Here is a 26,034-nt window from a genome sequence, read left to right on the forward strand (position 1 = left end):
GGCCGCGATAGTGAGAGGCCCCCGCTTGCCGCAACTAGAGGAAGCCCTCGTACAGAAACGACGACCCAACACAGCCAAAAGTAAATAAATAAAAAATAAAAATAAAGGAATTCCTTAAAAAAAAAAAAAAAAAAAAGAAGCCCATAGGACACAGGAGCACAGCCCCTGGTTAACTTTTCATTGTCGAGGACAAAATGGTGCAAGAGGTGTGTGCAACTATAGGCATGGGAGCAAACTGAGATATTGATAATCTTTAAAAAATATGTCTAGATGTTCTACCACCAGATATATAAGAAATTATCCTGACTTCAAACAAAACAAGCTCCTTTTCAATCAAAGCATGAGAAGGTCTGGTTCTTTGGAAATGACTTGACAAGCCTTCTCTGGAATGTAGCTTCTGCTGACATGTAAGAGCCAGGCACATCTTCATCCTCCCTCCAATATTCAAAAGAATACAGAAGACTGTCATGGGATAGAAAGCAGCAGAACATTTAAAAACAAAACCCTTCTGGGAACTTCCCTGGTGGTCTAGTGGTTAAGACTCCGCACTCCCAATACAGGGGGCCTGGATTCAATCCATGGTCAGGGAACTAGGTCCCGCATACTGCAACTAAAGATCCCGCATGCCACAATGAAGATTCCCCCATGCAGCAATGAAGATCCTGCGTGCTGCAACTAAAGACCTGGCACAGCCAAATAAATAAACAAATAACTTTAAAAAAATTAATAAATAAAAAATAAAAACAAAACCCTTTTGAACCCTATCTCCTGTCCCTAGGGATTTTCACAGCTAATCCCACAGGGATCTTGATGATCCTCCAAACAAGAGATTGATCTGAACCACAAAGCAAAGTGAAGCAACTGTGGCTGGACCACTAAAGGACAACAAAGGAGGCTTGGAGGTTCTAAACCTATATTCTTTATGGTCAGAGACCACCTGCATCACAATCACCTGGTACTTGTTAAAAATGCACACTCATGGGGAACACCCAATATCTACTGAATCTTAATTAATCTACTCTGGGGGTTGGCACAAGCACTTACATTTTTTAAAAATTAATTAATTAATTAATTAATTATTTTTTTGGCTGTGTTGGGTCTTCGTTTCTGTGCGAGGGCTTTCTCTAGTTGCGGCAAGCGGGGGCCACTCTTCATCGCGGTGCGCGGGCCTCTCACTATCGCGGCCTCTCTTGTTGCGGAGCACAGGCTCCAGACGCGCAGCCTCAGTAGTTGTGGCTCACGGGCCCAGTTGCTCCGCAGCATGTGGGATCCTCCCAGACCAGGGCTCGAACCCGTGTCCCCTGCATTGGCAGGCAGGCTCTCAACCACTGCGCCACCAGGGAAGCCCAGCGCTTACATTTTAAAATAAGCTCTTCAGGAACTAAAGTTGGCAGACAACTTCTCTAAACCATAATGAACTGAGGCCTAAGGGTCTGAAGACTCTTGGCACCTTTGTCCTAGTTCTGATGAGCTCTGTATTTCCAGACTGAGTTTGTGCCTTCTTTTTTGATAATGTCAGAGCCTCAGTCCATGAGAAAGAGACTGTGTCTGTCCTTTCCAGTGCTTGGCACATAATGAATTCTCAGTGAATGGTGGAGGGTGGAATAGGTGAATAGACTATACAGAGAGATCACATAGAAGGACAGGTAATTGCATAAATGAAACAATGAATGATGGAAACTATTGGAGAAATAATAGATTTCAATACAGCAATTACCAAACACGAACTTAGGGTGAGTTTTTTGCCTTGATGACATAGAAATCACAAATAAATTTCTCTCTGGTCATTCCATGTCAGGCACTTACTTGAAATAGGGAAAGAAATAGTGTGGATCATTGGTTTGAAGTATGTACACAGGCATGTGCTATATGCATGTATACACACACACACACACACACACACACACACACACACACACCCCTAGGGATCTAGCTGCCGCATTCAATATTGATCAGCTCAGCAGGAGGAGCCAGCTTCAAATGTATTTACAATGGAAAACTTCAGCCTTGGATTAGAAAGACCCTTAGGTAGAAGGTGCAGCCTTTCTTGATGGCTTTGCTACTTAACCTCAGGGGCATAAACAGAGCCAGAAAATGTCTTGCTGGAAATGGAAATTTAAAAATCCATCCTGTATTTTAAAATTCCCCAGCATGCAGACAGAGAGGGGAATGGAATTTACAGCACAAGGTACATTTATAAATCAAGAGAACAAATCAGTCATAATAAATGGCTTCTTCTTTAGGTTTCCTTTCATTTTGTATTTCCTTATTCTTACTGCTGCTGGCCTGAACTTTGGTTAAGAGAGTATCAAGAAAAAATTCACCTATCTTTCCCCCATGCTTCAAAAACAAAGGGAAACTTCAGGTGGAAATACTCCAAATCTAGCATTAAATACTTTGGGCAAGTGTCACCCTGACACGTGGCAAGGGCTGTTCAAACACACTGTACATTGCCATGTGGCCCTCCCAGCTTGTGAGCTATAATTCCCCCTTTCTCTCCACTCAAGAAAGCAAGTTGAAATACAAGTGAGTGAAATGGCATTACTATAAGTATAATCTTGAATGCAGTATAACTCTTTTAAAGTAAATCATCTGAAAACATTTGTAGTTGATTGTCATTAGTAACAAATTACTCGCAAAACACCTCATAACTTATTGGGAAAAAGAAATCAATCTATCTTACTCAGTAATAGATGGAGTACTTATTCCTCAGGGTGTGGAAAAAAATGAAAATTCTGAGCAAACTGAGAAGACCCTTCCCCCTGGATAAATATCCTTTCAAAAGCATATTATCAGTGCTCTATAAATAGCTCTCAAAGTTTGCAAATGAAGAGTTAAGTCAACACCAGAGCGTTGTAATGCTGGAGGTTGGCATATCACCTTGCTTGAGACTTATCCATTAGCTAAAGAATAGCTGAAGAATATCCATTGTCTTTTTGCCCACCCCACCCTCTTTCATAAACCACCCAGTGAAGGAATGGAGATTGGAGAGTCCCCCAGCCTCTGGCTGGGCCCTCCCTATTCATTCCTGCAGGCAGCTCTCAGTAAAGCCCAAAATCTTACTCTAAAATAAGGGTCAGTCGTCTTATTTTCCAGAGCAATTATGACACAAGGGTAAGATTAAAATAGTTACATCTGCAAAGTGCTAAGCATTGTGCCTGGCCCATAGTAAGTGCTGTATAAGTGTTTGCTATTATGATGGTGACGACATCTCAAAGCTACAGCTGAGAACCATCACTGCCTGAGGCTAGGCAGGAAAATTAGACTTAATGTCCAAATTAGTTTCTTTCTAAAAGGCAGGTGGTACCAGTTTCCAAAGGGACATGATCAGAGCTAAACCCCTGGGTGTCAAGGCATGGCTCATCTAACTCAGAAAGAGCTCTTGACTGGAAAGTGTAAAAAAAGAGTGAAATGGCCTAAGCCATTCACCAGGTGACCTTGGGTACCTAGTGGCTTCCCCGCAAGTCATCTTTTTAAGGATAGCAAATGGCTTTGAGCTGAGAAGCAGAGTGATAACCCTGTCTCATTCCCTACCTCTGACACCCACCAATTTTGAGTGTATCTAGTAATCAGTGATGAAACTTGCCAATATTTCCCATGCTTTTCTAACCTGTCCCACTGCAGTTCTTTTGGTGTCTTATGACTTTGAAGGAGAGTCAGGGGTGGGTAGGGGCAGGATGACTTTCTAAGAAGGCAGGAAGTCTGACATGGCAGCCAGCAAAAGTGAATTCAAACAGTCTGGATTCCTGGCCTGGCCTCAAAGGCTGCCTGGCCCTGCAGCAAGCTTCTTACCCAGGCACGAGCCCAGCACACCCTTGTGTTTCATACTTTTCCAATGACACTTAAAACAATTTGGAATGCTCATGTTGCCTACTCATGCTCAATCGTAATCAAACCAAGTGGCTTTTCTGTTTTCAACTGTGATCTGCAATATATTCAATGACCATTATAACCCGCTCCTCTGGACACCACCCAGGCAAGTACCTGGACATTTACCATACTTGTCCTGTCTTTTTAATTCTCCTCTTCCTTATTAAAGATGAGGATTCTGTTGTTTACAAGACAGCTGAATCTATGACAGAGAAGGGGCCAACTGATTAGAGAATACAGAGAGAAGATTTGAGAGTTGTCTCTGCCCTGTTATTTTCTTGTGTTTTATCTTTCCAGCTAGACTGCAAGGTTTTAAAGATCAGAAATGATGCTGAAATATTTCTAGCTCTTCCATCACCTCCCTTAACTTCCTATGAAATGTTATTTGTAGTTACAGTAATAATGTGTACATAGCTCTTCACATTTTATAAAATGCTCTTACTCTTGGGGTCCAACTCTTTTCTGCCACTTACCCCAGAGACATTAAGAGACTTTCCCATGTCAATACTACCCAAAACAATTTACATATTACCACATTATCACATTACCAGGTAGGAGAGACAGAGCCAGCATCGGGACCGAGGTGGTGTGGCTTCAGAGCCTGCATACTTCACCATCACTGTACAGCCCCTCACGATGGTGGGCCCACTTCTCTTTTTATTCTATCACAAGGCCTTCTCTCTCCATAGACAATTTATTTACAGAGTCTTAAAAAGTGAGTTACGGGAAGGAGAGGAACTCAAGGTCTTATTTCCAGTTACTGGAGAAATTTTATGAAAGAGGTAGGATTTCAAGAAATGTCACAAGCCCCTTGAAAAACTATGAATGGCGTAAATTCACATTAAATTACCTTTTCTAAAACACATATGTTGCTGTTCAAATACACAGCTGTCTTAGGGAGGCTCTGATGGAGTTCTCAGGTAAAGTAACAGAGCTCTAGGTACATTTATTAAACCCACAAATCATTACCTGAACAAACACCGGGCAAGTGAGAGAACCAATATACGAAAGTCAGCCCTGCCTGATACTTGCTCCCATTTCAGCAGGTGCCTCACCACCCACGCCAAGGAGGCGAGATCACACCTTTTATTCTCAGCCACTTCTGATTTTCTGTGCAGAGCTGACTTGTGTCAGCTTGGAGCAAATGAAGCAAATGAGTACTCTCCTGTAGCCCGAGGCCCGGAGTACCAAAGAGGGAGACAGCCCGTTGGCATCTCAGAATCATTTAGGAGCTCATCAGATCAGAGGGCGCTCAGGCCAGCTGTGGCCATAAGAACACTGAATATAGTGGCAGATGCTCCTCCTACCATGAGGCCAGGGCCCTGAGAGGGGCTAGCTAGCTGAGGATAAATTCCCCTCCAGGAACTGTGTTCTAAGCCCCGCTCCCAATAGGCAGAATGAGGTAACCCTGTGTGGGCTCCTCTGGGATTCACCACCAGCTCCAGTATCAACCCAGTAGCCTCACATTCAGAAACCAAGAAGTCCACGGACAGACCATCAACATGGCAGGAGAGGTACCTGGGGAGACAGCGGGTCAGACAAGAAAGGGGCACAATTTGTGCACAACCACTGGAGTCTACCCTGACCTCTGCCCTTATAGAGCTCCTACAACAGGGCAGCCTTGCCTTATACTTGGCCACAAGCCTGGCCATCTCATCTATTGCGTGTTCATGGCTCAGGGGCAGAGTTCTTCCCTCTAGCTGTCTTCTAGGACAGAACCTCCTTCAGTCTTCAGCACACAGGAGGCCCCAACACTTTCTGGATTAGGTGATGAGTCATTCAGAGCCCAGGGTGCAGCAGCTCCCTGAGCTGAATCCTTCAGATGCCCAGGGCCCCTCAATCTGTCAGAGTTGAACAGACAAGCTCCTTCCTACTTGCTTTTGGTGACAGAAGAACTAGGAGATCAAATTATCAATTAAATGAAGCAAGCCTAATGGAAAACAAAGTCTCATTTGACAGGGCCTAATTTTTCCTTTCTTTCTTGCCTTAAGTTTTTGAGAGAATGTACTTCTTTCCCTCCCCAGAAAGCTGTGCAAATTGTGTATGGACTTTCTGAGTAGAACTCAAGTCAAATGAGCTTAAGTTTTGAAAACGTTCTGACTTGAGAAAGAAGAAGCAAAGCTCATGGGAATTTGGCTCAGGGTTGGAATTTACCTGAAGGTTAATCCAGACTGATGGGCAGCTATAAAGCAGCACAATGCTTGTCCAGTTATGTGCAGATGAAGTAGGGTATCTGGCAGCTGCCAAGAGGCCCCCTTCACCCTCAATTACTTTCCATACCAGCCTGTCACAAAGCCTAAAAAAATCACACTATTAACAAATAATTGATAAGGTTCTGCATTAAAATTTATGTTTTAATTGGAGCAAATTCAAGATATCACTATAGTTAGTAAAATGGCATTGCCTCCTGTGATAAGGAAGCCATACCGGCCATGAGCATGTACCAGGGCTCTCCTGGGATTTTGAACTTTGTTGCCTAAGAGGAAGCCCTCATATGACTCACAGTCAGGGAACAGGACACAGATGCTTCTGAAGACAGCAGATTTGGGCAGGGCTGTGAAAGGAGAGACTGGGCTGGGGGATACAAATTCATTTGAGATGCACAACAAAGAGGGGAAGATCATGGGAGGAGAGGGTAGGAGGACAAGTCAGCTGCTTCATTGTTCTGCCCTGTGCAGGGTCTGGTCATAAACACCTTTTATCTCCAAAAAGTCAGTGCCTGGAGCACCTTCAACTAATCTTTCTATTTCTCACATTTCAGAAATCACACTCAGCTCCCCTAGAGTCAATAACAAATCAGTCCTGGCTCATGTAGCGCTGTCCATGGTGCTACTAGACAAGGTTCTGAAATCTTGCAACAAGGAATCATAGACTTAAAAGAACAAAGAAAAACCTTCAAATGTACATGACTGTCATTATTTATACTGCACTCAGTTCCAAAGAATGATGAACTTACAAAGCTGATGAACGGGGGGAGTCGTGGCAGGTGTCCCACTCCTCAGCTGGTCCCAACTACTCTCAGGCAGCCCCCACCTACAGAGACCTCGCTAGACGTTGTTTCTTCTTTGGGGGTCAGAACAATGGTTTCCTGAGCTTCTTAAACCTTCCCACCAACATGCTCCAGAAAGGGCAGAAAGCAAGAGGGAAAAGAGAGGCCCAGCTCAAGCCCCATCAAAAATGCAACATTTCTTTTATCTTACATTTGTCTTATAATTAAACAAAGTCTGCACCCTACTCCATAAAGCATCTGCTTTTATTCTTACATAATTCTCCCCCGACTCTGAAATTCCTGGGTACAGTGGATGCTCCAGGAAGCAGTTTTTTTGGAGCAGAGGCAGGGACCTCTCCGGGTAGCTCAGCCTTCTTTTTTGCCATCTGAGCCACATGTGGGCAGATGCTAAGCCCTGAGCCAGAGAGCTGCAGGCCCTGACTCTGTAATGGCCCGCCTGCTCTTGGGACCTCTTAGGACCTGGAGAGGGTGCCCACTTAAACACAAAGTCTTAATAGTACCGACCTTATAAGGCTGTTTGAAGGATTAAAGGAAGTAATACATATGAAATGCTCCATGCCAGGCACTCAAGAAATGTTAGCTATTAATATTAATATTTCTCTCCCCCTTGTATCTAGTTAAAAAAAGAAAAGACCATCCTTTCCCTATTTACAGCCCTTTGGAGGCCCCTCAGGCTACAAGGCCCTCCACAATGGGCCTCCACCAAGCTCTCTGGCCTCATTTTCTGCTTCTTTCCCCCAGTCACTCATGCTTGGACTCCACCATTTAGTCTGGGATGACTTACAGTCCCCATACTTCCCTGTTCTTTCACACCTCAGGGTCTTGTATGTTCTGAGTGCTCTCCCTGGAATGCCTACCACACAGCCTCCCAATCCACCTGTGACCCCCCTCACCTGATGAGACCCAGAAGAGGCAGCACCCTGTCTGTGAGACTTCTCAGCCCCTCAAGCCTTCACGGACCTAGTGTGTGTCCCTGAGGCAGCACCCATCATGCTTTATCTTCGTTATTTGTAATTTGTCCATCTCATCTTTCAGATGTCCTGCTCATTGCGGAGTAAGACTTCAGCTCTCTATGTATCTTCTGCACATAGAAGACACTCAACAAATGTTTGATGAATAAATGTGTGTATGTGGGTATGTGGGTGGGAGCATGTATAATGCTGGGATGGGGTGGTGGGTGCCATAGAAGATGAAGGATATACTTGTCCAGCACTACAGCCTGTAAACATGAACTGTCACACCCAGAGAGTAGGGATTCCATCTACACAAGTGGACTGGTCAGTCCTCAACCCAGTGCTGTGGGATAAGAAGGCCGCCAAAAAGTTTCTATATTTCGACTGCAGTGGATACAGGGTTTTTGCTTGCCTATGAGTCTAACAATACCATCTTCTCCCCACCAGCTGAGTGCACAGGTCCAGGCGACACACACACACACACACACACGCCTTTCCTGAAACTAGCTATTTCCTGTCACTTCAGTTTTGCCAAAACTGTTTCTTTACTCCTGCACCGGTGTTTTGTTCAAAGCTTTATATGTTTCATTTGAGTCATTTTCATTATCTTATCCATTTTGCTTTCTGCAGGCTGCATTTTAAGTTATGATTGTTTTGCATTATTTTACCTATTTTTTTTTTTAGCCTTTAGATTTTAAAAAAATGGGATTCTCCTGAGGAAAGGGAGCAGCTCTAAGATTGTTCAGGACCGGGGCACAGAGGTTGCATTCAGTCTGTGCCTTTGGGAATTCCCAGATTAATGGTAAAGACAGGAAACAAACCCTGAAAAAGAAGACATACCAATTCTTAAAAGGCACAGAAAAACGGGGCCCACATAGTCTCAAGCACCTCAATACCCAGGTTGCAGGGGGATGAGTGAAGGAGGAGGTTAGACAGGCAGGGCAGAGTCAGGGAAGTAGTTTCTCAAATGGTCATGACCACCTCTCAGATTGTCTAGGCTATAATTCTCAAAGTACTCGCACGTCCTTCCTGGGTTTTCCACACAGCATGGACAATCACTAGGCAAGATTATGAGGCTGGGCTGCTTGCTCACCCAAGAGCCTGCCCTACCCTCCCCCCAGGCATCACCATTTATGCTGAATTACATGATTCAGCACTTCCTAAAGGAGGCTGCAGCCACTTTCTGATACAGGACCAAAGCAAGGAAAGAAAGGAGTGGACAAAGCCAAGAGGTGATCAGATCTTTTCTTTCCAGCCTCCCCATGCCCTAACATCTGGGTTTCTACCAGAGAATTTAAGGTGGGAAGGAGGGAAAGAGGAAGGGTGGTCACTGGGCAGCCAGCAGGCACAGCAACAAGCATCTGTGCTCAAGATGTTGGTGGAAAGTGGTCTCAGCTAAGTGGTTCAGTCACAGAGAGAGCAACGATGAGGGGAGACAGCCAAAGGGAAGAGACCAAGGGAAAGAAAGAAAGTCATCTGTTGCATAATGAGAAGGTGGGCTTCTCATTATGCATTAAGGTATGCTTAATGAATGTTTTGATTGTTTTTCTTCAGTAACAAAAGACTACATGCTTCTCTGCTATCTTACCTCTTGACATTTAGAATTACGGACATTAGTCCTTCACTCAAGTAGTATTAGGTCAGTTAATATTTATACTCCTCTACTCAGGGTGGAGACCTCTGACCTCTTCCCTTTTCTATAGGTATTTTCTCTCCAGGTCATCTCATACTCATATCTCAGCCAGTACTGTGGCTTTATATTAGATAGGTAGATAGGTAGATAGGTAGGTAGGTAGGTAGGTAGGTAGATAGATAGCTCTCAAATTTATATAGCCAGTCCCTTTGATCTCTAATTCTGAATTCCTGATTCCACACCCCCATCCCTCACACTCCATCCTCTAAAAGTTTTCATCAACTTAGTCACAACTCCATCCTTCCATTTAATCAGGCCAAAGGCCTTGCAATTGTCTACCGCTCTCTCTCATACTCCCACAGGAAAGTCTGTTGTAGCATCCAACCACTTTTCCTCACACCTCTGCTGCTACCATGCTGCACCAAGTCACCATTATTTCTTGTCTGAATTATTATAGTGTTTTCCTAACTGATCTCCCTGCTTCCACCCTTGTCCTACTCTGTTCTCAAAATAGCTACCAGATTGATGTTTTCAAAATCTAAGTCAAAGCATATGACTCTCCTACTCAAAATCCTCCAACAGTTCCATCTGCCATAGAGTGAGAGTCAATGTCCACATATCATCCTTCAGGGGTGAGTCTCCCACCTCCACCTCTCTGATTTCATCTCCAAACACTCTTCTCCCACCTATTCCATCCAACAATATTGGTCTCTTTGCTTCCTCTTGGACACCCCAGGGCCTATGCACTTGCTGTTTCTTCTGTGTGGACCCTCTTCCCCAGATATCTACACAGCCTGCTCCCTCATATAATTTGAGTCTTTCCTCAAATGTTTCCTAATCTGTGTGAAGGCTTCTCTGACCACCCTATATCAAGTGATTCATGAAGGCACCAGTTTTGTTCACTGATATATCCCTGATACATAACACAACCTGACATATCAAAGACACTCATTACATGCTTTTGAAGGATGAGCAAATCTAGCTAAGTTGGTCATATGATCCAAGTTGGGACATTTGAGCTTTCTCTCCTGGGTCTGTGAATCCTGAGGAATGGGAGGAAGGAAACACCAACTGTAGTGTATCCATCCCAGCAGTGGTGCCCTAACTGTCTTGGCCTGGATACCTGGCCTGTCCTGGATCCATTTTTTCTCAGCCTGATTCTTCATCTATACCTTCAATTCTGTGAGCCACTCTACCTCTTTCCAATAAATTCTCTTTCTTTTTCAAATTAGCCAGTGTCATTTTCTGTTGTGTGAAAACTTAACAACTTTAATTGACGGGCCATCTCATTTCCCGATTCTTGTTCTCTCCTGTTCTGGGTTCCCCAGCCACTCAGCAGAAGTGTTACACATTCCATGAGAGTTCAAGTCAGACTAGTTTAGTTGTCTTGCTATTGACATTCTAAGAACTCCTCTCCCCTAAAATGTCACTATTGTACTAAAAATAATACTGACAGGCTCCCATATTCATCTATAGCTCTAAAATGTAGGTTAACTCCTCATTTAACTGAAAAGAAAATGGAAGCCCAAGAACTGAAGTGGCAGATTGTGTGAAAAGAGTCCAGAGTTTAGAGCTTGGTTGCTAAAGAAAGAACACAGAATTGAGAGGGAGAGTGGCCAACTGTGTGCTCAAAAATGCTCATTCTCAGTCCTGGCAAGTGCTAGAACAGTAGAGTCAGTCATCTTCCTGCACAGTGTCTAGGACTGATCCCTTCCGCCTAGAGCATAGTTGCTGGAATACGACAGCCCCCGCAAGCAATAGCTTGAGGCCCCCACTGGACTGTATGATTTGCTTTCTTGCCTTTGCAAGGCCATGTCTGGCCATGGAAAATCCTCAGAGATGATGCCCACCTGGCAGGACCCAAACCACCATGAGCTTTGTCTGTTGGGCTGATCCTGCACAATTTCTCTGACATCACCAGGCTTGTTTTCATTGGAAGGAGAGCGGCAGGGGTCAGAGAGAAAGACATGCTGGTAAAAGCTCTTTAACAGTCTAGCATGAGTGCCCACTGATAGTAATTCTCAACTCTAACTGAAATCAGCCATAGGGCCTTAGCCAAAATGAATTTTCGGTCTAAGATTTCTGGAAGTTCAGAAGTCATCTTAATTGAATGACAAACAGTTGATCAGCACCCTGGACAGTGTCCTCCATGAGCCCAAAGAGGATGGACCCCTGCAACCAGCTCCAGGAGGCCAGGTCCTACACTCTGCAGGTGGAAGAGCCCAGCTGTTCCATCTTAGTGCCTGTCCTCAAGATCACCCCAGAATACCAGGAGGAAAAACAAACACATGAACACAAACAAACAAAAAATCTGCAGCAACTCCGTAGAGTAAATATCAGGCTGCTGGAGGGATAAGAGCTAAATAAAGATAGTAAAGCTTTCTGGAAAAGAGAGGCCTACCCAGGGCTTTGAAGGAAGGGAGGAGCTTGGTGTGATAGAGGGAAGGGTACACAAGGCAGGAGGGCATAGACAGATAAAGACGAACCAGACAATCAAGTCCGACACACTGATTTCCGTCAATACATTTGAAGCGTTCCCCCATCACACCAGGAAATACCATCTCTGAAGAGAATGCCCAACCCTGTTTTCTTCAAATTATATTCAGATATATTCTTCAAATAGTCTCAAAATCAACTCTCTGATAAAGCTCTTTTCATTCCCTCCTATCTTTTTCTAAAAATGGACTTTTACCTTCTAACAATGGTGACTATATTTAGACCTGATGAAATATTAGCCATGCTATGAGACCTCTCACTTTTAGTGCTGTTGTTCCTCTCCTGATTACTCAGCTCTATTGTTTCTGGGTGCATTTTTCCTTCCTTTACTCCTAGATCCTCAGTCCTACACTCTGCCAGAACTGTTCTCTTCTGGAAGCCTTTTAGAATTTTACTTACAGGCTGCCAATGTCTTATTTCCTTTGCCCTTTGTTATTTACCTGTTGGGATTTAATTAGGCGAATTAGAATTAGCCATCTCCCTTTCTCCCTACTTTGAGAAAAAGTCTCTGATTAAATTTTATGATTAAAAAATATTTTTCTTTATTCAAGAGCCTTTTGAGGAACCAAACTCAGGCTAGTGAGAGCCAAAACACACTTAGCAAGTCTCTTTCATATGGTAATGACAGGGGGTGAGGAGGAAGGGAGAGAGGGATGAAGAGCATTTCTCAACAATGGACAAGAGGGAGGAATCCTAGATCATCAGGCAGAGCCAGTTCTAGAGGCCAAGACTGGGAAAGGTAAGCTGTCTCAAAACCAGAATTGAAGCAATGCCTTCAATCACTCCTAATCAGAGTGATCAAGGTGTCTGCTTTCTCCCCATACAATCAAGTCTCTAAAGAGACTAAATAACTTCCACCTAAAGGGACATGTGCTCATTTAAATTGGCCCACTGTGGGCTTTGATCACCTGTCACTAGGGCCCTTCAAATGGCTGGGGGGTGTGCTGTTCAGCGTGAGCAGGAGGGCTTTCTGAATCATCACCACATGACTCACGATCATGAAGACGTAGAAAATAATAGAATCTTGCCAAACTTCCTCTTCACTTTGGCTTCTGTAAACATAGAGCCTACCAACAATGGGATGGATGAATTCATATTACTAAACCAAAACACACTGGTAAATAAAAATGCTCCGATAAATGGTGCAAGAAAATCCCCAAAGGCAAAAAGAGTGCAGAGGGACCAGGCCAGATTCCTCCTTAGCAGTCTTGTTCCTCAGGACTTCTTGTACAGGCGTGGGAGGAGGAAGGAGGAAGGACAGGGAAAACACAGCAGCTGTAAAAGATGCGACCAGGCAGAAGTGAAGACTCAGGCCATCTTCCTTCCTGGGGCTTCAAGCCCTGGGCCTTGACACTAAGCTGCACCTGAGCAATTGTTCTACCCAAGCCCTGCTGCTGGGAAGCAGGCATGCGGAGGATGGAGGTACAAGTGCCGAATGCAAGGCCCTCACAGAGAGCCCTAGCCTACAGAGTGTGCATCCCAAACTTGTAAGCAGATAGGTTGGGGGTCCCCAGAGAAAGAGAACCAGGAATCGTTTTCTTGACATAAGAGAACCCATTTTGGCCTAAGCCATTTTGTGATCTAAGCTTGGCCACAATGCTTGCCCTTGAACAGGTCTCAGTAATTAATGATCCTAAAAGAACAAAGGAGCAGTGGTTAAGAATCCACCTGCCAATGCAGGGGACGTGGGTTCGAGCCCTGGTCCGGGAAGATCCCCCATGCCACGGAGCAACTAAACCCGTGTGCTCTACTATTGAGCCTGCGCTCTAGAGCCCGCAAGCCACAACTACTGAGCCCACGTGCCACAACTACTGAAGCCTGTGTGCCTAGAGTCCATGCTCCGCAACAAGAGAAGCCACCGCAATGAGAAGCCTGCCACCACAACGAAGAGTAGCCCCCGCTCGCCGCAACTAGAGAAAGCCCGCACGCAGCAACAAAGACCCAATGCAGCCAAATATAAATAAATAAAATAAATAAATAAATAAGTAAATAGAACAAAGGAATGCAGGAACAGAGGAAAGGCAGTCAAACAATAGTGCAGTGATAAAGCAGAGTCCTAATCCCTCCTCAAGGGATGTATATAATAATATATCTTTGAGTTCTACAGGAAGTAAGGCTCCCACCCAGGTGGAAGATGGAATGATGATGTTGACCCGCCTGACTTCAATCAACTAAAGCTTGGACTCTGTGGACCTTGGCCCCAACTCTATGCTGAGTTCTCCTCTGCTTAAGCCCCTTCATGAATATGCATGTACCCGTAGCCTAAAACTTCCCCAATTTTGCTGTTTGGGAAGACACTGCTTTGGGAATGATCCTCAGTGCTCTCCTTAGTTGCTGCAAATAATAATAAATCCTTCCTTCTCCTATCTTTGGCTTGGTTGTGTCTTTTGGCTCGACACCCAAGAGGTGAACCTGAAACAGTAGGGAAGGGGGCAGGGCACAACCTTTAAAAGAATGACAGCCATTGGGGATATGACACAAACTGGTTAGAACCAACTAGGTCCAAGATGGCAGAAGACTCGACTTCCAGTAAAACTTGAGCCTTATTATATGCTCACTGTAATACGTTAGCATGCTAAATGACACACCCTCAGGCACCATGACAGTTCCGAGGTCAACCATAAAAGGCCCCAAAGTGGGCGGGGCCCAGTTCCTGGAAATCCCCACCCCTTACCCCAAATAGTTGGAATAATCCTTCTACTCATTAGCCTATGAAATTACCCAGCCCATAAAAAGTAACCACCCCATATTTCGGGGCTGCTCTCACTTTCCAAGACGACCCCATGCCCTGGGGCTGCTCTCGCCTTTTGAGACGGACTGCATTCTTTCTATGGAATGTGTCTCTCTCTAATAAATCTACTTCTTGCCTATCACTTTGCCTCCCGCTGAATTCCTTCTGTGCTGAGACATAAAGAACCTGAGCCTTAGTAAGTCCTGACACCAGGTGAATGATTCTCATTAGAAGACCATGGGCTCAAGTCCCAATCTGGGTTTCGGCGGGGTTTGAGTCCCAACCTGAGGTGTGTGGTTTCAAGCTCAGTTTTCAGGCAACTAATTGAGTGTACAGCCAATATTCTGTGTGCCGGAGACCAGCCTTAGGTACCAAGTGGCAAGAGTCAACATCCCGCCAATCTGAAAGGACAGCCAGCCCGGGCACTTGGGGACCCCTGCAGTGATGGTCTGCATTAATTCACTTGACATCAATGTGGAAGTGTTCTAAAGAACTGCATTAAAAAAAACCTGTTGGAGGTGGGCAAAAAAGCATAGCTGGATTAAAAGGAGTAGTCCTGGCAGGCAAGATTTGGCTTAATTTGCCTGAGGTAAATTGATTACTGATAGCGCTCTCATAACTCCTGGAAGGAAGACAACTGGGTGAGCTGCCAGGGCTGAGTCAGGAAGTCACCTGCTGGAGCCCAGGGCAAGAGGGCATGACGCTGCACAGACGCAGGCCTTGTCAGAAGCACCAAGTTAGGGCACAGAAAGGCTGAGAGAACAAAAACAACGAAGAAAATGACAATGGATCAAATCTAGTCACCATGAATCCTGAAGGAATTATTCTATTTCTGGGAATTTAGCTGGAACAAATCTTATTTTATTTCTGAGAATTTGGCTGGAGTAAATCTTAGCAAAAGGGGACCATTGGTTCAAGGAGACCTTTGGCCAAAGAGAGTTGTCATAAAAGGATTCCCTTCACTCAACCAGAAGGCCTTATGCTAGTACCCATGGCTTTTCTCTCTAAGTCCCCACCTGAACCAGCTGGAGTCCAACAGAGGTAAAGTGGGATTCCTGATTTGAGAGTCCCATACCCTACATTTCCGGTGGGCTCAACACCCAGACCCCTGCATCACTCGTATTTTTCCTGGGCACACAGCAATGCTTGTGGGATTGGGCTGAATTACCGAGGGAGCATTGTGGTTCAGGTCTTAGTCTGCTTCTGCTGCCGCAGGCACTTTCCCAATAAAGGACAGTAAATAAAGGCCCTGGCTAGGTCCCTAATGTCCCACCCTCCCAGCTCTCACCTGTGGATGAGGTCCCAGAGAAGCTGCCTGGAGGGTAATCATACCTGGAGCAGGTTTAATGAGTTGCGGGAGCCTAATGCAGAGGAAGAGGAGGAATAATGTACCTGAGAGATTCAAGTTATAGAAACAGATCAGTGCAGCTCAGTTCATGGTGTGTCTGTGTCTGTGTGTGTCTGTGTCTGTGTGTATCTGATTGTCTGTGTTTTCAGGGGTGGAGGATACTACAAAAATACTTCAAAGCATTGTCAATGGCATTATTTATAGGTCCAGAAAATGTATTGCAGCAGGAAGGAAATAAGAAAGAAGATAGAGATTAAAGCACTGAAAAGAAATTAAGAGTCAACGAAGGGAGCCATTTGTAAATGTTTCATGTGATAAAGAGGTTACTTCACAAAAGATGGGGGAGAAATGTGAACTTCTGGCCAAAGCAAGAGGCATGGAGGGTAGAGGAAAGAGATGAGAGCCTGGGGTTGGGGGCCTGCCCACCAGACGGCCCCTGACATTTCCCGTAGGTGGCAGGGAAGGCGCTGTGTAATTGATTTCCCACCAGTTGTTCGGAGGCTGCTAATTAAGCAATAAAAGTCAATCAGAGTGCCCTGGGAGAGGCTCTTGGGAGAAATGGTGGGAATACAGGCAAGATCAGCTTTCCAAGGAGGGCCAGGCTGCCTCATGGAAAGGCTTTGGGGTCAGATCTTTAGATAGCTCTCCCACTGGGGTAGAAAGAAATACTCCCAGGCACCGTCTCTACCTGGGCGGTCCTGGGGGAGAGAGACTGGGACTGTTCACTGGCCTGAGTAGGCCTGACAGCCTGGGGGTGCTGGTTACAACCAGAGTAGTGGAACCGAGAACCCTCAAGGCCTCCCAGGAAGCCAGGCTGCCGGCACGGGAGTGAGGAATCGGGAAGTCCAGCACAAGCACCTGTTTTTAGGTATGAGGACCGGGGCTAACGTAGCCTCTGGCCTGCCCATCAAGAGAGATCATTAAACAATTGAGCTTAAATAATCGAGAGCAGTTGTGAGTCTGCTAGTGACCAACCCAAACCTCAGAAAAGCAGAATCAGTCTCAGAGTTGGAAGTGACCCTACTTATTCACCCCTAAAAGCTCGTAATGCCTGCTATGGGCCAGGGCTGTGAGCAGAGCTGCCCCAGGATGACCCTGGGATCTCACCCTGCATTGTTTGGGCAGTGAGCCAGCTGGGACTGGGAGCTTCCCCTTCTCCCTGTGGGCAGGGTGGCGCCCAAGCGGCACTTCCCAGGGGTGGGGGATCTCCATTCTGTTGGAGGGGGGTCTACAGCTTCTCCTGGGCCCCAGAGCTCTCCGGGTGCCAGGGAGCTAGCTTCCCCAGACTACTCCTGTAATCCGCTGGCTGCCCAGCCCCAGCCTGCCTGTGCCAAGGCCCTTCTAGGCCCTTCATGCCGGCCTGCTCTTTCCCTTACTGTCTGAGAGGGAAGATGCGCGAGCGGTGGGGTCCCTCCGCTGGAATGTAGACCCGGAATGGGCCCCGGCACCTCTCTCTGAGATGTCTCTCTTCTCTTACTGACCTTCAGCCCATGTAAGGCTGTTCCTTAACCCATGCCGTGTGACACTGTAGAATTGGTCCCAAACCCTAACGCAATGGTTCTCAAGATTTAGAGCCATTAGGATCACTACAGGAATGGACAAAATACAGGTTTCTGGATCTAGCTCCAGAGATCCTAAGTCAATAAATCTAGGGTAGGGCCAAGAATTTGCCTTTCCAACCAGGGACCACACCTTGGGAACCACTGCCTAATGCCTGAGAGGTAAAGATCAGAGGGACCCAGCCTGCAACACACAGGTACCATTAATTACTGGGGATACAGCAGGGGAAAAAACTCTGAGAAGCAAATATCAAACAAAGATTGTATATTTAAAATTATAAATTGTTTAAGGCTACAAAGGAGAAGAAGGGTGCTGTGAGTAAAAGCCAACAGGAGGACTAACTTGCATTGGGAGCACGAGGGTCAGGGGAGGTCTCTGGGAGGAGATGCTTTATGGGTGTGTTGTATCCCCTCCATTTTCTGGGGAAACCAGGATTTAAATATTCTCCATTTTTTTAAAATATGGAAATTCTGATATTGGTATATCCGAACTTTATTTCCAGATATCCATTTGCTCCTGAAAGCAGCTGAAAAGACCTTTGCAATGTAGGCCAGTTGAGAAACTACGGTCACCAGACTTAAACGCCATCTATCTGGGATAATGTGATGCGAGGCGGAATTCATGCTAGAGCATGCCTTGGCTTTGCTCCCGGGCAGAGCTGGTTTCACTCTGTCAAGGGGCCACAGCTGCAAGGGCACCAGGTCCTGGGACAATGCATCGTGTGTAAGATACAGGAGGCTAATAGGACCCAACAAGCCATGCTCCTGAGTCCAGCTGGACTCTGTGGGGATGGAGGGGAAGGGTGGGAATTTGGGTTCTCTTATCGCATGATTTCCACTCCTTAATGCCCAACCTTGACCATCAAAAACAAAACAAAAACACACATACACACACCACATTCAATGTGTCTCGCAGACAGCCACTTTTAAAAGATCAGAAGGAGAAAGAAATCCTCGGTTAACGGAGGAGTTATTGAGCAACTATTATGTATAGAAGTACATATAATCCCCCAAACATAATCCCCGCCCTTGAAATCCTTAGATTTGTTTTAGAGATGGCACGGTGCCTAGCACAGGGCAGCACATTAGGAAGAAACTCAGTACTGGGGAATGGTAATAAAAACAACCAACAACAACAAAAATGTTATGATATTGTGTAAATTATATAACCATAATCATAACTCTGCCAAAATACGTTGCTCCCCTAGGAGGGGAGCTTCCCAGGCCGAGATCAACAAACACAGGCCCTTCCAGAGGAGACCCAAACCCTTGTACCAAAGACCCTCCTGGCCCACTCCAAGCGGGCATCCACTCTGAGGTGCTTTTCTAACTGGAAGGCTGGATCTGGCTTTGTGGAGACCTGTCCCCTTCCCTGACTGGGCTGTCTGACCCCCCATGGTTCCCGGCACCCAGAGGCCTCCCTGCACAAGACCCCTTGAGCCAGGCCTGCCCCTCCTCAGCTTTCTTTGAAGTCTCAGGCCTGAAACCCTTACACTGTTCTGCCTGTTCCTACTGTCCCTGGCTTCAGCCTTCTAACATTTCCTGTTCACAGCCTCTCCTCCCCCTACATTTGCTCTGCTTTGGCCTCCTTGCTCTGCCCGAGACTGAATTCCAGTCTCCCGTCCCACTCAGATGTGGTCAGGGCTCCCACCAGGTTCACTTAGCCCCTCAAGAAGAACCCAAATAGGACAGGCCTCCAGTGCACCTGGCTGGGCAAGAAAGTTACCCACAGCAACCTCAGAGCCCAGGCAGGCATGCCGCCTGTACGCAGACAGACAGACGGGCTGTAGGGCACCAGGGAAGGCTTTTGGGAGTGTTTTCAACTGGGCTTTTAAATAAGAAGGGATGATACTGGATGGGCAGGTTTTTGCTAGCGTGAGAGAGGATACCTAGTAGAGGGGGATTGAACAGCAGAGAAAGGACAGCATGGGCAGTACTCAGAGAGCCCCAACGAGAAACAGCTCAGTACTATGCTCAGAACCTCAGCGTCAGGGGGAGAAGGGGCCTTCACCGCCATCTCTCCGGCAGGCCCTCACCTCCCACCCTGACTGTGGCCGCAGGGAGACCGCCTGTTTTCACCATCTGAGCCCTGGGTGATGGCAACCGATGACAACTGTTTCCACACAGAAGCACTGTCTCTCCACCCCGGGGATCAGCGTTCTGGGGCCTCTCAACGTCCTCGGCCACTTGGGGAAGAACAGTGGACTCCAGGGTCCAGGCCTGGGAAGCTATAGGTGCCTCACCCTCTCCGCTCTGCATGTGCCAACCAGAGCTGCCCACAGCCCTGCCACTCAAGTGTGCTCCTCGGAGTGTCCACAAGGAGCAGCGCCAGCGTCAGCCGGCACTCGTCAGAAATGCAGTCTGACCCCTCCCCAGACCTGCTGAATTAGAATCTGCATCTTAGCAAGACTGAAGCCGACTTGTGCGCGCATTAAAGATCGAGAGGCGCCAGTTTACAGCACTAACCCGGGGAGGAAGCAGCTCCCCTCGGCCACCTCTGTCAGTGCAGAGTTCTCAGGGCCCTTGTTGGAGGTGGGGGGAATCCAAGACTGCCCACCATCCCCGTGCAGGCACACACGGGCGGGTGGCCCAGTGGAGAGGACGTGGGATTTGGAGTTGGAGGATCTGAGTTCAAGCTCTGTTTTGCCACGTACTCCCACATTTCACTTGTTTGAGCCTCAGGTTTTGCATGGAGAAATAAGAGCATCAACCTCACCAAGTTATTGCAAGGATCAGACGAGATAAAATATGTGGAAGTAAAGTGGGTGCAGACGTTAACACGGTGTGTGCACCGCACGCAGAGACATGCACACGTGATAGATTTGGAAGCAGAAGGTCACCCTGCCCATTGCTTCAACAGATTCAGCTACATGGAAGACATCCAAGGGCAGCAACAAGTAGGTCCTGACAAGTTCATCTGGGGCACAGAGGGAAAAATGAGACATAGCTTTGGGTCCGGTGGAAACTGAGCCAGGGACAGGGCTCAGGAATTGAACCTCTCCTCCTAAATCTTCAGTTTTGGAAGCCACGTCATGGGAAAGGAATCATGGTCTTCGAATTGTACTTTAAAATCTCTTAAGCTGTAGGTGGCAGCTTTTTTTGTCCTATTCACAGCCAGGCCAGGATGGGATTATGGGGAATCAAAGGATAAAGATAGGAATTACAAGTCAAGTAGAGACAGGTGATAGGGGATGTGATCTCAGAGGCCTCCTGCCAATGCTGCCTTGCTTAGGACATTAGTATCTAGGCTCTCCAGAGCAGACAGGGTGGGCAGGTAGCCTTAGGATCCAAGTTTGGTAAGGCTGATAAAAACATTAGAGTTCACTCAACTTTCTCATTTTACAATGAACAAAACTGAGGTTCAGAGGTTGCCCAAATGGTAAACTTGTGGTAGAACCCAGGTCCCGACAGCTAGGCCAGGCCACCAGGTACTTTCCCCAAGAGGTCCTGCTCCATTCAATCACTTAGGAGCCCCCAGAGGACGAATGATGGGGGGTGGGGGTGGGTGATAAGCTGGCAGGAAGGAGTTTCCTGGGGAGACCTTCATGGAGGAGGCATCTTTGAGTTGTGGCTCCAGAGAGGGGAGGGTTCTGACTGGGATCCAGTCCTCCCAGGACCTCTTTGATGTGATAAAGGCAAGGAACTGGGAGGGGGAGGAGAAGGGAGCGGTCGCCTGGGAGGGGCAGCTACTTGGATCAGGTGAGTCTGGGTTGAGGTGGAACAGAAAAGACGGCAGGCCTATGAGGAGGCCGCTGGGCTGGGGGGAAGTTCACGGTCACATGTATGAGACCACACTGGGGGACGCCTTGGGGAGGCTGTGCAGGGCCAGGGCCAGAAAGACCCCCACCTGCCGGTAAGGAAAGCGGTTTTAGCGGCTATATGACAAATGTCTAGAGAGAGATGGAGGCTGACTTACAATTCGATTCACAGAGATCTTCAGCAAGAGTCAGGAGAAGGTGAGCGTGGAGTAGGGTGATCAGTTTGCCTGGGACTGAGGAGTTTCTGAGGATGTGGAGCTTTAAATGCTGAAACCAGCATAGCCCCAGGCAAATTGAGATGACTTGTCACCCTGGGGGGAGCAGCCGGCCTGGCCTGAGGGTGCCTGCTGGAGACAGGTGGACGAGAAAGCTGGCTGAGAACATGGGGCCACACCTGCGAACTTTAAACTTGAACCACAAAGGCAGGGTCAGTGGCAATTTAGTTGTGACTCTAGTAGCCTAAACTATTGTCTAAAGAGTGCCAGGCCCTGGAGGAAGAAATGCAAGGGATGAAAATACAAGGCCCCCAAATCCAGAGGAAAAATTAAATATGTGCTTAATCCTACATGAAACCGTGAGTGATAGCTCCTCTAAAGGACAAACAAAATAGCAGAGGAGAGAGAGATGCTAGCCGGATGCAGACTGAGGGAAGAAGTGGGAAGAAGAATCCGAGCTGGGGTTTGAAGACTGGATTGGTTTGAAGGGAGGTGGTGAGGAAGGGTGAAGGACATCCTGAGGGAGAGGACACATGCAGAAGTTAAGTACACAGCATGTTCTGTAACTTGTGGGGCTGGGCATCGGACAACAGCATGAAGATGCAATGTGCATGGCAGCTGGCATATGAGCTTATATGAGATCCCTGGGCCTGGACTTTATTTTGAGACTGGAGAAATCCATCAAAGATTTTCAGAACAAGAAAACGACAGAGATCAGAGCTAGACAATCAACAAAGGGTTGTTCTTAACCATTTGCAGGGAAGGGGAGTCCATAGCCCGCTTAGGTATTACTTACTGCATCTCATAACCTTTACCGGCAGGAAGTTCTCTCTAATGTCTAACACAAAGCTCTTTTCTGTGACTCTGATGCATCCTGTGCTTTGTGAATCTCTATGTCAAACCGAGAGTCCCACAGGGTTCAAAGGAGACACTACTCAAGAGAACGCAAGGGAAAATGATATTTTACTCTGGGACTTGAAGGTTTAACCAAATACTGGGACTTTATTCCAAGAACCATCCAGGAGAAGAAACACAACTTACACAAGACGATTCCTTATGAGAAAAAAAAATTCCTGTGCTGGAAATGCACTCAAGGAAGAGAAGAAGGGAGAGGAGGAAAGGGGCGGAGAGGAGAAGGAAGGAAGAAGGGAAGGATGAGGAGGCAAAAGAGTAGAAAGAGGAAGAAGAGAAGGCAGATGAGGAAGAGGAAAGGGAGGCGTACTGAGTTAAACTACACCCTTCCCCACCAAAGATATCCAAGTCCTAGATCCCAGTACCAGTGAATGTGACTTTATTTGGAAAGAGGGTCTCAGCAGATGTAATTAACTTAAGGATCTCGAGATGTGATCATCCTGGATTTAGGGTGGGCCCTGAATCCAATGACTGGTGTATTTACAAGTGAAAGGAGAGGGAGGTTTGATTCACAGAGGCAAAGGGCAAAGGCCATACAGAGGCAGAGATGGACGTTATGCCTCCACAAGCCAAGGGACGCCAGGAGCCACCAGAAGCTGGAAGAAGCAAGGAAGGATTCTCCCCCAGAGCCTTCAGAGGGAAGGCTGACACCCTGCTGACACCATTTCTGACCTCTGGGCTCCAGAAGTTGTGAGAGAATAAATTCCTGTTGTTTAAAGCCACGCAGTGTGTGGTCATCTGTTACAGCAGCTGCTGCAGGAAACTAATGCCCTTGGGGATCCCCTGTGTGAGTGCGTGTTGGGAGACGGTGGAGAGATACCAGTGTACCAACCTAGAGAAGCTTCTGGTCTGATGGCTTTCTTTACCCTGGGAAGCTCCAACTGATGAAGGAAATCTGAGACGGCTAGGCCATACAGGACATAGTCGTAAATAATAGTAGAGACATGCAGATAACGTGGAAACAAAGTCAACTACAATTGAAACTTGGAGTCCAAATGCCACTGACAGCCTAAGAAAGCCTGAGGCCTGGCTCCTCCGCGGGGCTGTCCTTGGCCTCAGTGACAGGAAGCGGCAACACGTGCCCTGGACATTTGTTGTCAGGCTCAGGCCAGGGCCTCGGACGCACGCTTCCCACTGTTTCTATGGAGGAGCATCTTTTGTTTCCTGAACCAAAGCCTCAGGATCATAAATAACCCATAGTAAACCCACTGGGGGGTTGTAGGCATGAATTATTTGTAAACGCCATGAAAGGCCCCTGGCCTAGAAGGTCCTGCACCCAGAGTGCATTACGTGCACGGTTCCTATTCTCCCCAGGCCCTTCCCCAGCCCTATAATCAGCCTATTGTACTTACGAAGGATTTGGGGCTCAAGCAAGTAGCCCCAAATGGGGACATTTACCCTCCAGAAAGTACACATGTAGATGAATAACAACGGATCACCACACGGCACATGACAGGGTTTCTGAGCTTACAGATGTCAGGTGAATCTTTACCTCTAATGCAAAGGAAGAAAAAAATACTTCCCTAGCCAAGCAAAGCGGACCCGACAACACCAGCTGGTGAAGGAACAAGATGCTTGGGGTGATTGGATCCAGGGAATGGTTGGTGGATTATCCAGCTCTCTTCTCCCTGGCTGCTTCCTTTAGGACTAGTATTTGACAGGAGGAAATGCTGCGTGTGTGCACGTGAGTACACACACACACACACACACACACACACGGCAACAGCAACACTGCTGGCAGACAGCCCGGTCCATGGGGAAGCCTGCAAACCTCTAGCCGTGGATGTGAGAAGGGCTCGCATGCCCACGTGCAAACGGTGCCTGGCTCTGCAGAAGGAGACAGCAGCCAAAGCCCACACGGTGACAGAGGGGCAGCTGCTATGCTCTGGCCGCCTCTGTGCGCCCTGAGCACATGAGCGGTCACCAGCAGTGCGGAGGGGGAGAAGAAGAAGCACAGAGCACCGCGGGTGCTGCCCCTGCACGTGGCACGGGACGCAGCTGCGCTGTCAGGTGAGTTGGGCTGGGGGACGTGGAGAAACACTGCTTGAAGTGACTGATTATAGACTCCAAGGAGTTTTGTCACTGGGACCGTAATTAGGAGCACCAGCCAACAAGCCTTGCGCCCAAAGCATCCCTGTTCAGGTTCTAACCTGAGAGGAACGTCAGAGTGGAATTAGGAGGTGCTGAAACGCAAAGCCCAGGATGAAAAGCCTGGCAGCCTCTCAGCTGCCTCGACATGCAGTGACACAAACAGTGAAACAAAGCCGCTCTGCCGCTGGATTCATCTGGCCTTGAGTCAGAAGGGTTGAGAAAATTGAATTTGGAACGCCGGCTCTGCCCTGGGTTTTTCTTCCAGCCCAGCTCACAGTTCGGGGTTAGCAAAGGCATCTGCCTCCCTGTGCGAAATTTCAGCGGTGCACAGCAAGGACCAGGTTCCCCTCTTCAATAAATAATGGCTGCCAAATCCGCTCATCCCCTGCAACTCTCCAGTCACAGGTATCCTTTGCCTTTATTTCTCTCTCCCCTTTCTTTCCCTTAGCCCAGTTCTTTCCCCACACCCTCACTGTCCTAGAGTAAAAGAAAGCGGCTTCCACTCAGAGCAAGTTTCCTGAGTCCTCCGCAGAGCCAAGTGAAAACCAGACAGAGAGGATGTCAGAGAAAGCAGCACCCTTCACACCCCACCCCCACCCCGAGCCTTACATAATCATTTCATCATCTCTTTTATGAAATCGAGTTCAAATTCCTATGGCGAAATTCCTCCAAGTGCTTGAGAATGGGACTTCAGGGAAGGAAATGTCACCAGTTTACTGCATGGCCTGCTGCTAGCTAGAGCCCTGAGTAGTGTACTTTGTCAGGATTTTCAGTATTGTTTTAATTGAGATACAATTGACAAGTACCATTCTATTAGTTTCAGGTGTACAGCATAATGATTCAATATTTGTATATATTGTGAAATGATCATCACAAGTCCAATTAACATCGGTCGCCAAGGATTTTAAGTGATCTATGCCAATTCCTAACTCTGCAGGTGTTCTCTTTTTTTTCCATGTCATTCTCCCACCCGCTGCCATCTGCCATAGGATTTGTCCCAGGCCTGGGGAAGCCCTCTCCCTGTTTCAGTTACTGGGACCAGCTTCTCTTCTCCATGCATCCAGTTGGTTACAGAGGTCCAACACGGTTAGATGCATTATCACACCTCACCAACAGGAGGCGCCAAATGTATGACGTGCTCCAGCTGGAGGAGTGCAGGATTTTTCCCTGCGATAATACAAACAAGTACCCTCTTTTAAAAATTCATACTCTGTGAACCAGAAGCTATTTCATGTCTGGTTTAAGCACTTGCGAGGAGTGTGCTGGGAAATGCAGCAGAACACAGGAGCTGTCTGCAAATTGATCTCCAAGGAAAAAGGCACCATCCTTGCATGCTGCCTGTAGCAAGGGGCTTCTTAAAAATTAAATCTGTTCTGGAAAATACGCAGGCTCTTGCTATTACAGGCAGCCCAGGGACAGTCAGGTGGATGTAAAAGCCTGGAAAGTAAAAAGGTTTGA

The 26,034-nt window shown here is 47.1% G+C and overlaps 2 protein-coding genes and 1 long non-coding RNA gene across 6 annotated transcripts in view; 2 read left to right on the forward strand and 1 right to left on the reverse strand.

Annotated features, from left to right (window-relative positions):
* HHAT (hedgehog acyltransferase) overlaps window positions 1-26,034 on the forward strand; it is a 516,536-nt gene that overhangs the window by 419,135 nt on the left and 71,367 nt on the right. The gene's annotated exons all lie outside the window — the stretch shown is intronic.
* Window positions 1-26,034, reverse strand: part of KCNH1 (potassium voltage-gated channel subfamily H member 1) — a 417,868-nt gene that overhangs the window by 55,581 nt on the left and 336,253 nt on the right. The window lies entirely within an intron of this gene.
* LOC309662044 overlaps window positions 1,040-26,034 on the forward strand; it is a 32,725-nt gene continuing 7,730 nt past the window's right edge. Inside the window, exon 1 of the long non-coding RNA XR_014264464.1 lies at window positions 1,040-24,495. This is a non-coding gene — a long non-coding RNA (uncharacterized lncRNA). The remainder of the gene's footprint in view (window positions 24,496-26,034) is intronic.

This window comes from Balaenoptera physalus (genome assembly GCF_965194825.1).
Source record: "Balaenoptera physalus genome assembly, chromosome: 1".
NCBI lineage: Eukaryota > Metazoa > Chordata > Mammalia > Artiodactyla > Balaenopteridae > Balaenoptera > Balaenoptera physalus.